Source organism: Mustela nigripes, chromosome 11 (assembly GCF_022355385.1).
Source record: "Mustela nigripes isolate SB6536 chromosome 11, MUSNIG.SB6536, whole genome shotgun sequence".
In the NCBI taxonomy this organism is placed as follows: domain Eukaryota; kingdom Metazoa; phylum Chordata; class Mammalia; order Carnivora; family Mustelidae; genus Mustela; species Mustela nigripes.
The window spans coordinates 8,118,063-8,133,074 of NC_081567.1; the positions used below are offsets into that span (position 1 = coordinate 8,118,063).

At 51.5% G+C, this 15,012-nt stretch overlaps 1 protein-coding gene across 2 annotated transcripts in view; it reads left to right on the plus strand.

Moving 5' to 3' along the window:
* The window catches only part of CUX1 (cut like homeobox 1), a 351,017-nt gene that overhangs the window by 45,515 nt on the left and 290,490 nt on the right, over positions 1-15,012 (plus strand). The window lies entirely within an intron of this gene.

Here is a 15,012-nt window from a genome sequence, read left to right on the forward strand (position 1 = left end):
GATTTTATTTATCCATTTGATAGAGCAAGCACAAGGTGGGGAAGTAGGAGAGGGAGAGGCAGACTTCCCGCTGAGCAGGGAGCCCGGTGTGGGGCTCGATCCCAGGACCCTGGGATCATGACCTGAGCCAAAGGCAGATGCTTAACAGACTGAGCCACCCAGGCACCCCGCTTACAGGCTTTTTAAAGAAAAGGAACCATTTTCTTCAAACTCCTGTGAGGGTGGGAGCCCTCATGGGGTACCCTGGCCTTGTCCATTCCATGTAAGTGACACAAACCTACATGGTATTTCAGGGCTTTTTCAAACTCCTGGAAGGCACAGTGTCCCCCAGGGCTGACTTGTGCTGTCGAGCTGAGCCCAGGAGAGGTCATGCGGGCTACTGGTGGGAACACAGGGCACCACCTGGTAGCTGCGGGTGACCTTGACTCCTTCCTGCTCCCTCTTGTGTCCCTTCCTGATAGCTTTAACATAGAAATGCCGCCCTATGCAAGGACACTGAAGGTAGGATTGATCCCTCCCTCTCTTCTTCTTTTCTGCCTGGTTTCTTGTCCTTATAAACACTGTAGCTTTCTGCTCTATCCTTCTAGCAAATTCTAACCATCGGCATTTCAAGGTTTCCTTCTCAGGGGCTGTTAGCCTCTTCCTGGATGAGGGTAGGCTTACCTGGATGAGGCTGGGCTTACCTGATGGTGGTCTTACTGGGCGAGGCTGGGCTTACCTGATGAAGATGGGCTTACTGGGATGAACCTGGTCTTACGCCATGGTGGGCTTACCTGGACAAGGCCAGGCTTACCTGGATGAAACTGGTCTTACCATGGCTCCAGTGGGCTTCAGTGTTTCCTTGGGCTTGCTGTCTCCCATTCCAGAGGCCCGTCAGGCTCCTCGGGCAGTGGGACCCCCACCGCGGATTCCCTCGGCTCAGGGGAGAGACCTCCCGAGATCCAGCGTGGTCTGCTGCTTCCATGGCTTCACCTTGTTGGAAGATGAAAGCGGGCTCCCTGGATGCTTAAGTGGGCTGCCTGTAGGGCCCCCAGTTCAGTTCCAGATGCAGGCATTGTTTTCCCTATAGGGTCCGTCCTTGCCCGGAGGCATCACCACAGTGACCACAGAAGGCAGCCGTCTGGGAGAGCCATAGTCACTCAGCACGGGCCAGGCCCCCTCTGCATCGGGGGACGTGTGTGCACGTGTGGGACCGTAGGATCAGGCTCTCAATTTCCCCCACTCATGAACCTCGATGGTGGGTGGTGACACACAGGAGTCAACTTGGGCTGGAAGGGAAAGGTGACTTTCTGGGGCAGGGAGAAAGGGACGTGGTTCTGGCCTGTGGCGCGCGCTGGTCTAGGATTGTATAAAAGCCTACAGGAGAAGGCTTGCTTTCAAAAAACAAGGGAAGGCACACAGGACCCAAAGCACAAGAATATCCAGAATGCATTATATAATGTGCTCCACTGGAAGGAACATTTTGAACAAACTTAGGACAAGGATTTTTAAAAATGGCTTTCATAAAAATACTGCTAGGGATGGGTCATAAGGTTTGGAGAACTTGCCTTCAGAAAGTTCTGTTTCAGCGTGTTGACTGGTGATTGAAGCCGCTTGTGGGACTTTCCGAAGTCCGTATTCCCTAGAACCGATCAGCCCCGGAAGGGCCGCGCTCAGCGAGTTCGGAGGCGGGTGCACGGCCCCCGCAGGAGTGGGCTTTTGGGGGCCTTTCCTCCTTATCATGCGTCCCCCAGACCCCTCTCCCTGGCCTCGTAAAGAAACAGATGGTGCGCCAGGAATAGCTCAGAAGTCACGTTGGCTCCTGGCTGTATGAAGAGGGAGAACTAGGACCATAAAAATTTGAAATCTCCCAGGAAAGGAAATCATTCCCTCAATGAAATATCGATGTAAAGGGAGCATTTAAGAAGACAAAAATTATGAACCCAGGCTCAAGCTGAAACAGATACTGTACTCTAACCTTTTTGCGAATTGTTAATTTAAAGGCAAATAGAATGAAATATAGACGATAAAAGCAAATTAAATCATTTTTATGCCTTCCTGGGGTTTTGGCGTCCCGTGATTGGAAGAGCTAATGGAGAAGAGCCTGGTTTGGACCGAGGACTAGGGCTCCTGGCGGCTCAGGCACAAGGCTGTGACCCTTCAGGGACGGGAGAGAAGCGAGCCGAGTGGGGGGCCCGCCCGCCGCAGGGAGCTCTGCAGATCCAGAACAGGCTCCAGAACAGAATCCTGGGTGATGAGCATTTTCTCGAGCCAGGTTTGCCGGCCCCGTGTCCCACCAGAGGGAGCAGATGTTTGAGAAAGGTGTCTTTGTCTGATTGATTTGGGGGTGCCCCTCAGCAGGCAATGCTTTATGTGGAGTAGGGGAAGCTAGGGCCGGCCGGCTTGTACCTACCTGCAGGAATAAACAATTCTTTTGAAACATCACTAGAGGGGGGGAAAAAAAAAGGCAGCTTAAGATTTATCTGAAAAGGAAGTGGGAAGTTTAAGTTGCTGGAGATCTCATTACTGTCTGTCTCGCTAACCGTAATTAAAAAATGCCTGAATGATCTTAATAACACATGATTCAGCTGACAAGCACTAATTGCCCTGTATCAGGCCAAGAGAAGATGAATGTTGTCAAGAAAACCACAAGTCAGACAAGCTGATTCTCTCTTAGTCTGACACCGTGTTCCCATGTACAGACCAGTTTTTACTGGAGCTCTTCCAGCATCAAAAGAAGCTCTTTACCTTCCCATTAATTTTCATCGCTGGCAGGCTCGAGTTGTTTGTGACGGGCCGTTCTCATTACTCCTGCTCGCCGGCTCTCGAGCCCGGTCTGCAGACAAAATGTAAATATGTTTCTTGCTCTTATCTTGGTCCTTTTTTAAGAAAAGAAATCCGCTCCCATTCAGTCCTAATGCCCCGGTGGGCTTGTCAGTGAATTACATGGCATTTGGGAATTGATTTTCTGACTCTCCCGATTTGTCAAGAATTTCTTCTGCCTTTTCAGCAATTTGACAGAACCTGTTGGGCCACCGAATCATGTGATCGGGGCTTCTGTCTGCAAAGAAAGGGGAACGAACAACTCCGTGTCCCTTGGGCGTCCAGAAACTTCCTTGAAGGGGGGGGGGGGGGGGATCTGTGAAGATGGGAGGGGGTGGGGGGGGTGATCGTGACGGTGGCTCCTTCCCGCACTTCCACAGGACGGCCGCGTCATTTTGTCACAATAGAACTGAATCATAGTCTGATTCTAACATGGAAACTTATTTCCAAAAACGGGGGCTGCGTGCCCCTGTGCTCTGAGCAGCACAGCGACAGTGACGCCCTTGCTGGTCCTGACCATCTACTGTGGCCCTTGGCACCAGGTCCTGAGCCCCAGGGGAGGCTCCCTACAATGCGGAGGACCATGGACGCCACGCCTGGCCTCGCCTGGGCTGGGCGGACCTCTGCGGGAAAACACCGTGGCAGAACGTGCCGAGTCCTGACCAGCATCTGGGACAGCCTCGTCCCTGCCCCCTGGAGAGGCAGGCCACCTGGGAATGGAGACTTTGGCTCAGAAACCTGACAGAGCTAGCCAGGCCCCGGCTGTAGGGCCAGGGGTCTGGTTCTCGCCATCTCTGAGCCCGTGTCCTTGTCTGAGAAAGGGCCTAGGACCTAGGGTGGAGGTGGAGGGTCCATAGTGGGGGAAGGCTCCTGAGGACAGTGCTTATTAGCACAGTGCATGGCAGGGAGGGACCAGACCATGTCACTCCCCATGGTTACCTCGCAGGGTCGGGGGAAGAGCGCACAGGCTTCCCGCTGCCCAGTGCAATCGGCCCATGTCGATTGAGTCCATTGAGATCCAGCACCAGGAGCTGCCCTCCGAGTAGAGGAAGCCGACACGGCTAGTATAAGTAAGCGTAGCGTGGTCAGTCAGTCCACCAACTCAGTGAAGCGGCCGGGACTAGTCACCCAGAGTCTCTGCTGGAGGGCGGATGGCCAGCTGACAGGAACACCGCGGAGCCGCCCCCACACAGAGCTTTCTCTTTAGCCCACTTAGTGTAAGTGTCTCTTGTCAGGGACCTATTTTCCTGAAATTGGGGGGGGGGAGGAAATTTGCAGGGATTGTCAAATACCCATCAGCGCGACTTCATTGTAGAAAGAAGGAAATCGTGAAGGAAGTTGTGCATGGAAAGCAAGCCAGGGTGCCTGCCCTCCCTGGTCTCCCCTACCGAACGTGAGTGGGGTGATCTCTGTCATCATGTTTTTACTTTGAAACCTGGGACTCTGTGCGGTGAGGCATGTAGGTGCTTAGGACGGCAGCCGCCAATGGCCGCGCCGATGGTGCGGTGGGGAGTGGGTGCCAGGAGGACCTGGCCCAGGGGTGTGTGAGGGGTCGCTGCTCCCAGCCAGGCTCCCAGATCAGAATCCTCCTTTCGTGATGACCTGGTGACCTCTGGAGGCTCGGACGCCCCCACTGCAGGTTGTCCTGGGGTTTGCGACTCTGGAATAAAGCCTTCGCAGGCTTCTGGAAGCATATTCTAAGAAACAGCACCTCTGTGTGGTGGTACGTCCCCTTTGTCGAGGAATGTGTGCAGGGCCCTGAGTCACTGGAACTAGGAGACTGGGACTAGAGAGTCAGATCAGTGACAGATTCCCAACCTCAGCCTCACAGGCTCAGTTTTTAAAATCGGAGACACTGATGGGGATGGTTGTTCATTTAATCTTCGTATCTCACCGGCTTTTTTGTGTGTAGGAGTGGTGATCATCACCCTGATTTTTTTTTTTTAAATCAAGTTATTTATATTATGGGGCAAGTCTGTCACACGGTCTGAATGCGGAATGTTGCCATCTTTTTAATCAGAACCCTGCCGGTAATTTCGCTTTACAATAGAGCTATTGAAATTATATTGGGATGAAACTAGCATAATATAAGAATTGTTGGCTTGCGTGAGATTTTTATAATATGTACGTGCAGGCAGAGTTGGCTTTAGTTCAGAAGGCTACTTCTGTTTATTGTTGTGCTTTTATTAGCTCATGTTAGAGAGGCCCCACAGTGTGCCAGATGCTATTGAGAAATTCGGGGGGAATGGAGTCCCTGGCCACAGACCTCGAGATCCCTCATCTTCTCTGTAGTCAAAAGCGTCCTCCTGACGGATTCCCAGAAATAATCTGATTCCAGAACTCCTTGCTGTTCTGCTCCTACGGTTTGATACGTGCTTTTTTTCTTTCTCCAGTAATTGCCACAGTGCAAGTTCTTAGGGTGGGGAAGGCGTTGCGCTCCTGAGGGAGGGGTGCGGTGAGGAGTGGGTGCTCATCTCAGAGACCTGGTGCCGCCGCTTCGGACAGGTGATTACTTAACCCCTGTAGCGCCATCCTCGCTGTGTCCCATGCGGAGTGCCTGGGAAAGCAGGCCTCCTAGAGAGAGCCAAAAGCGCTCATAGGTGGGGCTTTGAGACAGAAGTGCACGTGATTGCCAATTTCATGGATTACGGTTAATTCTGCTTAATGTCCTCCCCCCCCTTCTTTTTGCAAAGTCCTGTGCATTCTAGAACATTGACTTGAGCATAGAAGTGCTTAATACTTGATTTGGCACTTTAATGGATATTTACATAGTGACACCACAGATGTTGGATAAACAGGGGATTTGTTCTAATGAGATCTTCAGTGATTCGAAGAAGCCGTTTCCCCCTTGCCTTCTGGAATCCTGGGCTCTGCTTCTGCCTAGTTGTGGTGATGCCAGAGCCACAGAATGCTCTTCTCTAAAGCGTTCCTCTCGCTCTGGTCCCCTCACTTCCTCACTGGCTTTCAGGAACTTTGAAGCACCAGCTTCTTCCGCTCTTGTCTGCGCGTGCCCTCTGCAGGGCCCGGGTCTGTGATTTGCATGTAGCGGAAATATTGGTTGAACCGAATTTTTTTTTTTTTACACATGAGCCTTTCATGTGGCCAACGTTTTGAGATCTGTTTCCTTGGGCTGGGGGCAGGGAGAAATCTCCCAGTTCCCCGAGGAGCGTCGATAGCTTCAGTTACGGGGGTGCCCTGCTCAGGGAGGGTTTCCGGTCAGGCGGGGGCAAGGGTCACATCACCCCGGGCAGCGTTGGGGCAGAGACGAGAGGGACTGGTCAGTGGGGACGGTCACTAGGGAGGTTCGAGGCCTCTGGGTGGACGCTGGGAGAGGCAGTTCCTCTGGCAGGCCCGAGGGGAAGAGGGGGAAGGCATCGGAGACCGCAGAATTGTCTTGTCCTTCAAGACCCAGCTCAGCGCTGTCGAGATTTCCTCTTCGTATCTCGTGAATTAGCCAGTAGATAATCCTGTCATCCAAGGATATTTTCCTGGCTCTTTCTGATGAGACCGTTGGCATCAAGGAATAATAATAGTGGCTCAGGCTTGTGGAGTATTTCCTCTGCGTGCTGGGGACTGTTCTAAGCTCTTCCTGTCTGCCAGCTCCGTCTGTCCTCACCAGGACGAAAGTGAGGCACAGGTGGCAGTTCTGGTCCGGGGTCCCTGTGCTTCCCTCTCCCCCCCCACCTCCCTGAAGACACTCTGCGAGTGGCAGGTGAAGTTTCCCAGGCCTCTTCCATCTCCTGATTGACCCGAATGTCTGTGCCAATGTGAGCCCAGAGACCTTGTCACATGTCGGTCCCAGCCTCGGGTGCCTGCAGGGACCTCCCTTGAAAAGGGCGCTGGCATTTTGCGCTGACTTATCTGTTTGCTCAGGCATACTTGGGAGCCCGCCCACAGCCCCCCCCCCCCCCCCCGGCCACTCACTGAAAACTTAGTCCAGTGTGAGGCCCCCCCAGGGGTGGTGTGTATTTGGAAAGTCCTGATCTTGCAAGTGTCCACCCCAGCCCCGCTGAATTTGGTTGGATTTTTGTCCCTGAGAATGCTGCGGCCAGGGTGAGGGGTGGGGTGGAGGTCAGGCAGGCTCTGGCCTTTATAGGAGGCCCCAAATGGCCACTCCTGTCCCTTTCCTCCCACTGGCTCTGGGTCACCTTCACCTCATTGTGATTTGGACACGGCCCGGGAACGTACAATGTTTTCCAGCCAGCCAGGGTTTAATGCTGCTCCATGGTGACAGAAGGAGCCAAGACTCAACCGCGGTGCAGCCCCGGTCCTGTTCCAAGCACGGAACCAGGAAAACAGTTGTGCCCAAGAATAGATGTTCTTGCGAATGGGGTCCCTGCAGTGCTGGGAGTCCCCTCTGACCTGGTGGACGCTGGAAGTGAGGCTTTAAAGGAGCTCCATGAGTGGAAGATTCTGGAAGGTCAGGACCAGTGCCATTTCTCCTTTGCCCGTTCCCTTCTGAATTGTGTGTTGACAAAGAGCCACCCAGGACACCGGTACCAGCCCTGGGACTGCCTGCCTGAACTCTAGTCTCCTGGCACTGAAGGGGGCCTCCAGGAGGAGCCTGGCAGGACAGAACCCATAGCCACTGTGTGGTACAAGCCACCGAAACTGTGTCTTCCTCTCGGATCTGTTCTCCAAGGGCATTCCTTACTCATAGTATCCAGGGATTGGAAAACCAAAACCAAAGAGCATGTAGTGATGAAAATGACCTTGATTTTGCTTAGAAGCTTTCAATTCTTAGGTGTCCTTTGAGCTCAGCGGGCATGGGAACCTCGGTAGGCTCACTCCAGGAGAACACATCCCATACTAAGAAACTGATGTAGAAAGTTGAATTTAGGGACCTCCAAGCTAAAACTCGCTGCGGGGCATACACTGGACATTTTGAAGTTTTTCCCTTGTTGCTGAACACTGAGTTTCGTCTCATTTAATTCCATTGGCTCTTCACCTACGTTCCTGTTTGCTTTCAGATTTACGTCCCTCTGTATATTCGTGTTTACTTATAAATAAATGTGTTTAGCGCCCAGTGGAATACGGTCTTTCTCCTTGTCTGTATAGTCAGCCTGAGTCTCTTGTTCACTGTGGAGATCAAACCTCCTAAACTGGAGGCACGGAGAAATGAGGCTCCGTCTAGCCTTTCTCCCCAGGGTCTGGCGCGTAGGAGACGGTCCTTCAAGTTCACTGAATCAAATCGGTTCTCCCAAAAACCCTACCTCACAGACCTTGGTATCACCCGTGATTTGCAGATGAGGAAATGGATGCTCAGAGAATCCTGTCCCCGCCCCCATGACCTCCCCCGCCCCCCAGGATGGGCTATGGAAGAGGCACCCCCTTGCTCCAATCCAGTGCCTTGATCTCTGTACCGCAACTTAGTTTCCGGGTACACGTGAGCTTTTGGGTTGTTCCGCCCCACTGCCCCCACCCCCCGGCCTTTAGTTTTTGGGTTTTTAAATGTTTAAAAAAATTTTTAAATTTTTTTTAACTTTAAGCATTAAAGGGTTCATAAAATCGCCTTAAGAAGAGTATAGCACTTTTTCCTCTTCCTAGAACATCCAGGGCGTGTGAAGTGCTCAGGAAATAATTTCTTAGAAGGAACCCTGCCATTGCAGACGTCATACTGCTGGTTGCCCGCGGGGTGCAGAAACTTGGTTTTAATAAATAATGATGGGGGATGCTCTGTTTTCTGGAATCCCCAGCTTTCCTGCCCCTGCTCAGCTTAGATGGGATACCGGGGTCTCTGTAGCAGAGGCACGGCTGCCCTGACAGTAAAACCCTTTCTTCCGGTGTGTGGTGGGCCGTCCCAGGTGATTGGAGGAGAGGAGAAGCCAGGGGCAGGCAAGATCGGAAGAAGAGAGTGCAAGGAAAGACCTGGGGTCACCGGTGAACGGCTTGTAGCACCAGGGCGGTCTGATGTGGAATAGCAGACAGACAGACACGAGGAGCCGTGAAGCTGGCAGAGACCTAAAGAGCTGGGGTGTCAGGGGGTCTGTGGGCTCCGAGCAGGGACCCCCATGTTGGCAGTGGGGTAAGCAGGCATTGGTGAGAAAAAGGGCAGGGCCTCAGTTCCAGAAATAACGAAATCCCAGACAGTGACTAAAATGGAGACGAGAGTTTGGGGGTCAGAGCAGACTGGCAGGAGAGCTTTTGCCCCCCATGGCCTTCCTCCCCGCCCTCCCTCCTGCCTTGGGTCCAACCTGACCGGATAGCCGAGCCTGCTTTCTGTCCCGGGCAGGAGTCAGGGCTGGAGGGTACGGAGTGCCTGGCAGCGAGCCCTGCCCTAGATGGATTGGGAGCAGAGTGAAACCCATGCCTTAGGATTTCAAGTTGCCGCCTTTGTGGGTTTGTACAGGGCAAAATGGGGGGCCCCCTTTATAAAACGTATATACAGTCTGGGTGGGAAAATAGCAGCTTGAGTCTACCCTGTGTGGCTTCTCCCCCTGCTAGAGCACAAATCTACTTGGCTATTTTCTGAATAGCATTTATTTGGGTTTTTAAATCCTTCTCTGCTTAATGAACTGGACAGGGTAACCTCGGACCTTTCTGTGGCTGTGGTTACTGCTGTCTGCCTTTTCACTTGACCCGCTAACATGAGATCTTTTTTTATTTCTCAAGTGTGGTTTGACATTGTTTAAGCTGCCACTTGCTTCTTATTTTCGACTCTTCTTTTGTCACTTAAGTAGGATGCCTTAGTTCTTCGTGTTAGATCGCTTAGCAGAATTTTTTCTTTTTTTGCTTTTTTTAAAAAATGCTTTTGCATCGCGTTTCCAACCCTTTCCTACGGAGGTATCTTTTAGAATTACTATAGGTCGTGTGATTCTGTTCGCAGAGATGTTTAGCTCTCAGATGGAGACGCCAAACGCACTTTGTTTAATCATTTATTTAGAACTCCAAGCCAGGGAAGTCGGCTGTTGAGAATGAACTCCACAGTGAGGGCAGTGACTCTTGGATCAAGAGTCACTTAGTGATGGGCACGGACTTCTGACCTGTACTGGGCGCTGCAGGGAGTGCAGGGGTACCTAAGACAGCCCCGTCTCCTAGAGGTGTGCTCAGTGGGGCCTGGAAGACCCACTCATAACTGAAAACCGCATAGAACGTGCCGTGTGGCCACAGAGGGCGTGCAGGGGCGAACAGGGAAGGATTCACGGAGCTAGAAGCATTTGAATCCCAGATTTGGGACTATTGGATTCAAATATTAAATTTGGGGCAGCAGTCCTTTATTTTAATTTTTCCCCCTAAATTCAAAATAAATTGTGACATTTTGGTTTTTAAATCAGTTGATGTGGGTGTTGAATTTCTGTATGGAGAACATCTGCTCTTTTTTTTTCTTAGTCTTCATTGCGTAGTGTCCATAACCGTTAAAGCGAATTCCTTGTACGGCCTTGTTGTCGCTAATGCTGTTGATGAACCGTGTGGCCGTGTTTTGCTTCCTATAGACTCTGGACTAGAAGCCCCATGTGGGCAGGGGGTGGTGCCCGTTTGAGCTCTTTGTCCCCACAGAGGGTCACGCAGAGGCAGGGGCCTCACTAGATCTTGAGTGAGTCAGAGCCCAGGAGCGTCTCCTATATGAGTTCAAATGGTGAGGCTGCCCACATCCTGTCCCTTTCCTTGCTCTGAGCTGACCGATGGCAAGTGAGGCTGTCCATGACCTGTCCCTTTCCTTGCTCTGAGCTGACCCATGGCAAGTGGAGATGGCGCGCTTCTTGAGAAAATGACACCTAGAAGCAACGCGTTGGTCCGATTCTTTTCATTTTAGGTTCAGTATTGCTCCTTTTTCCTCCCATTTGGTGAAGTGGCGTAATGCTTTAGCACATTTTAAATAAGATTACACAAGCTGCTGTTAGTTGGCAGCAAGTGTCTTTTAATCTGGAGAGAAAATGCTGCCTCCTTCATTTGCAAAGCACAATGTTTGTGGTACCATACTCCGCAGTGTCTTTGGGTTGTTCTGTTTTTCAAAACTTACTGTGGGCTTCTAATTACCCTCATTTAGACGACCAGGGCAGAAATTGCCACTTCAACAAGAAAATTTTGTAATGAACCAGAGGAAATGGGCTCATCATGACTGCGTTATATGCAGCCTAAAAATCTATGTGGATTTTTATTCCATGAGAAAGTGACTGTTTAATTGAAAAATGCTGTTCAAGTGTACTTTCCCTTTCCATCAGTCGGTCGTTAATGCTTCTGCATCCAAGCTGGAGTCAGTCGAAATCGGTGCCCCTTTGCCAAAATACTTCTTTTCTTCTCGTTTCTTGTGCAGAATTCTGTGGTACTAGATCTATTTGTGTTTAATTAGGCCCTGCAAGAATGTGATGGAGGGCTGTATTTAAGTTTTTAGACCATTGAAGGGCCTAACCCTCTCCTAGATGAAAGGCACACACAAAAAATTAACTTTAATATTTATTATGCGGATAAAACCAATAGGGAAACTATTTCCAGAAAACCTTTTCTCTTGTTCCTTCTTCAGACTGGCTGGCGAAGATTAAGAGCAGGCCAGAAGGCAGGCATGTTAGCTACTTTTTCTTGTTCTGTTACCAGAAAAGAACTCTAGGAGGGCACAGAAACTCTCAGTCTCCTTGGATTTGGCGGGGCAGGCTTGAAATTGTGTAATTCACTGATACAATAAAATGGTGGTTGATAACATGGGTCACGTTTTCCTCTCTGATGGGACAGTCCTCTAATTTCTGGGATTGGGATTCCTTTTAAAACGGGAACCTAGAAAACAAAACCACGTGCACAATACTTGCCCGGCGAAGAGAAAGTTTGTAGAACCACCGGTCCCAGTGGCATCGGGCAGGCTGGCCCCTGGCCCCGGAGAAGCTCGGTAGGAAGCATGTCTGGGGCTCAGCCTGTGAATGTTCCTCCCATTGTTGGGGCGGCCGTACCCCCCTGGGCTGAGGGTTAGCCCGAGGCTTTTGTGGAACAACAGACAAGACCCAGTTGCATCAGGAGCCGACGATGGGCGGAAAGAAGGAAGGAAGATCCCCGCCTGGCTCGGGCTCTCGTTGTTGTTCCCTGTCCGTTTGCGTCCCCAGCCTGGATGGGCTGTTGTGATGGAAAAGATTGTCAGCACTATGTAAATGAGAAAGAGGGATGAAAGTGCATCTCGTGCAGATAATTTCTATGTAGATAATTTGCCATAAAAATTTATACTGCAGTCCTTAAAACCTTCGGAGATTTAGTCTGTCTAGGGAAAGGTGATTTATATGGCATTAAAACACTTTTTATGTTCCAGTCCTTTAGATTTAATGTTTATTGCCTATAAAAATGAAATCTTCTTGTGGATATTTAAAAGTTTTGGTACTGTGCAAAATATATATTCAAGTTAGGCCCGAAACGCTTTGGAGATGTTGTAAATAAGCAGCACATTCTTCGTGCCGATGTCCCTGCTGCCGTCCGGACCCCTGCGTGTGCTTTGCACACTCGTGAGGTTGCACGGGGGTCTTGCCTCGTCACCGTGGTGAGGTTGCCAGGTAGGAAAATGTCTTATGGGGGGGACCGTGTTGGGGCTTTTCTCCCCGTTTTTAATCAGCTAACAAGTCTAGAGGTATCGTGATTCTCCAGAAAGTTAGGCAAGGTGTGACCACGTTCCATTCGGAATCGTGGCCCAGGCTTTCATGGCTGGAAGTGCTTTGGTGATACAGAATCAAGTTGCAGAGCCGTTTTTGGACTTTCGCAGGCCCTCGGATTCGTAAGTAATGGCACGCTTTAGTGCTGGTCTTAAATAAAACCCTCACGGATCTATCATCGTGAGGTGCGGTGCTGCCGGGGAGGGGAGCTGTTTAAACTCCCTAAGGGAGGTTCTTGGACTAAGAGTCCTGAAGAGGAGGACCTGGTTTGACTGTTAAACTCAGATAAACTGTGTAGCCCTAGAGTGCACTTCTCCAGGCCGTCCCCATCCGGACGCGGTCCGTGTGCAGAGCAGAGCTGGTCGCCGAAGGGCCGGGAGGGTGGCCTTGCCGAGCCCCGTGCGCCAAGCACCCATCCCTGGCTGAGCCGCGTCGGCTTTCCTGCTTCCTTAGATGCTGGACATTTGAGAAATTACATGAGAGATGCTCCTCCTGGAGATGTGCAGGAGGAGGTAGAGCGCGTCCGCGAGGCCAGCCCAGCGCAAAGCCATCAGAGCCCAGTTGCCGGGCTGAGCCTGGCTCCGATACTGGCTGCCTTTGGGGACCGGAGTGCCAGGGAAGAGAGACGGGCCGTCGGCTCTGGATTCTATTTGGAAAAGAGGAATCTGAGACTTTGACGTCGCTGTGCGGGGCCTGTGCTCATCAGTGGGCAGAGGTGTCTATAAGCCTCACCGGGTGACTCTCCCAGACCCTGGCTGGGCTCAGCCTCGGAGTGGCAGGAGAACCTGCATTCTTATGATAGCAGCAGAGAAGGACTGAGGCCCTTGAAATTCTGAGCCCCTCCTCGTGGGGCTCGAGTGACCCCTGCAGTGATCTGTAGGTCGGAGCTCCCCTCTGAGAGATGTCACTGGGATCGAGTCTTTAGGCAGAATCGGTGCAGACGTGCTTACTGTTGCCTAACTGTGGAGGTGACGCTGGTGGCCCAGCGTTCGAGGAATCGGGCCACATTTGCTCGTGTCACCAATAAAATAAAGCAGGGTACCTGTCTCAGGAGAGTAGAGCACAGCCGACACGCTCCTGAGCGGGCCCTAACCAACGCAGGCGGCCTTCCAGGCAAGCACAACAATCCGCGAGGGTGAAGTTCGCGAAAGAGGGTCAGCAGGCGGGCAGGTGTCACTGGTGTCACACACCAGTCACTGTGGGGATAGCCTCCCGCCTCGGGTAGGTGTGTAACCCGTATGCATGTGGTGAAAGGCACCTGGGTGTGTGCGGGGGTAGTCCCCACCCTGAGTGGGGAGGGGACGGAATGCCACGGTCAGTTTTGTGTAAGAAGGGCGGGCAGACAGATGGCCAGCCTTGCTTCCCCAGCTCCGCGGGCTCCTCGGGAGGTGATGGAGCTCACCAGCTTCCAGACTCCGCTCTGTCGGCGTGAACCACACTCTCTGAGAGCATTGTGAACGCGCAGACTTCTCAATGACAGTGTGCGAAGCTGGCCGGTTACACAGCCACATCTACTAATATTTTTGGTATAAAGCAGTTGCTAAAATTAATTCCAGTCTGAAACTTGATGAATTCTCAGTCATGGAATTAACAGGTTTTAAATGAAAAAAAAAAAAAAATGCAGCTCGATTAAAAATAAATGTTTATGCCCGGAATTTGGAGCCCGTGCTGAACAAACTACATCTGAAGTTTTTCCACTTAAGAGCATTTGTTTGCCTTTTTTGTCGTATTTGTGGGGAAGGACATATTCATACTAGAAATGTACAGACCCATAGCCCGTTTGCCACCCCAGTGCTCTCACCTGAGGAGTCTGTGTTATTTATCGTTGATGCTACAGAGAGGCAGCCTGGCCCTGGGAGGGGGCAGCCTGCCTCCACGGGGCCCCCCAAGTGGACAGGGAGGGACTGTCAAGCACATGATACCAAGTGTGGAGTACTGAGTGCATGGAGGGGGCGGGGCAGTCAGCCTCCTTCAGCCAGTATGCCCAGTGCGCCTCGCTCTGAGCTGGTACCAAGCCAACTATTTAGGACACCTGGGTATGTTTCATTCTGTTTTTTTTTTTTTTAAATATATATATATTTTTTAAATTTATTTGATAGAGATCACAAGTAGGCAGAGAGGCAGGCAGAGAGAGGGGGGGGGAAACAGGCTCACTGCTGAGCAGAAAGCCTGATGCGGGACTTGATCCCAGGACCCTGGGATCACGACCTGAGTTGAAGGCAGAGGCGTCAACCCACTGAGCCACCCAGGTGCCCCTGTTTCATTCTGTTTTTAATGAGGTTTCAAACTGCCTCTGTCCTCCGGGGCGATGGCACAGACTTGAACGTCATTTGATTGGAGACGGCTGTGTGGTTTGCCACCCTTGGAAGCTCAGCCACTCCAGCCTGTGCTTGGCCAACACAGTGAGAATGGAACAAGGGGCTCCTGGTGAATTTGGAGATCAGCACTTAGTTTATTAGATGGTTTCCAACAGTGAACGGGTGAGGCCTGTGCCACTTTGCTGGTTTAAAGATCACACCTGGGTCATCGTGCACGGTTCAGTCTTTGGCTGCCCAGCTTCCGTGTTGAATGATCACCAGAAGGAAGCCCGACCAGCCCTGTTATCATCGCCAGACCTCCAGAGGTTTAGCTGTAGGAACTGAAAATT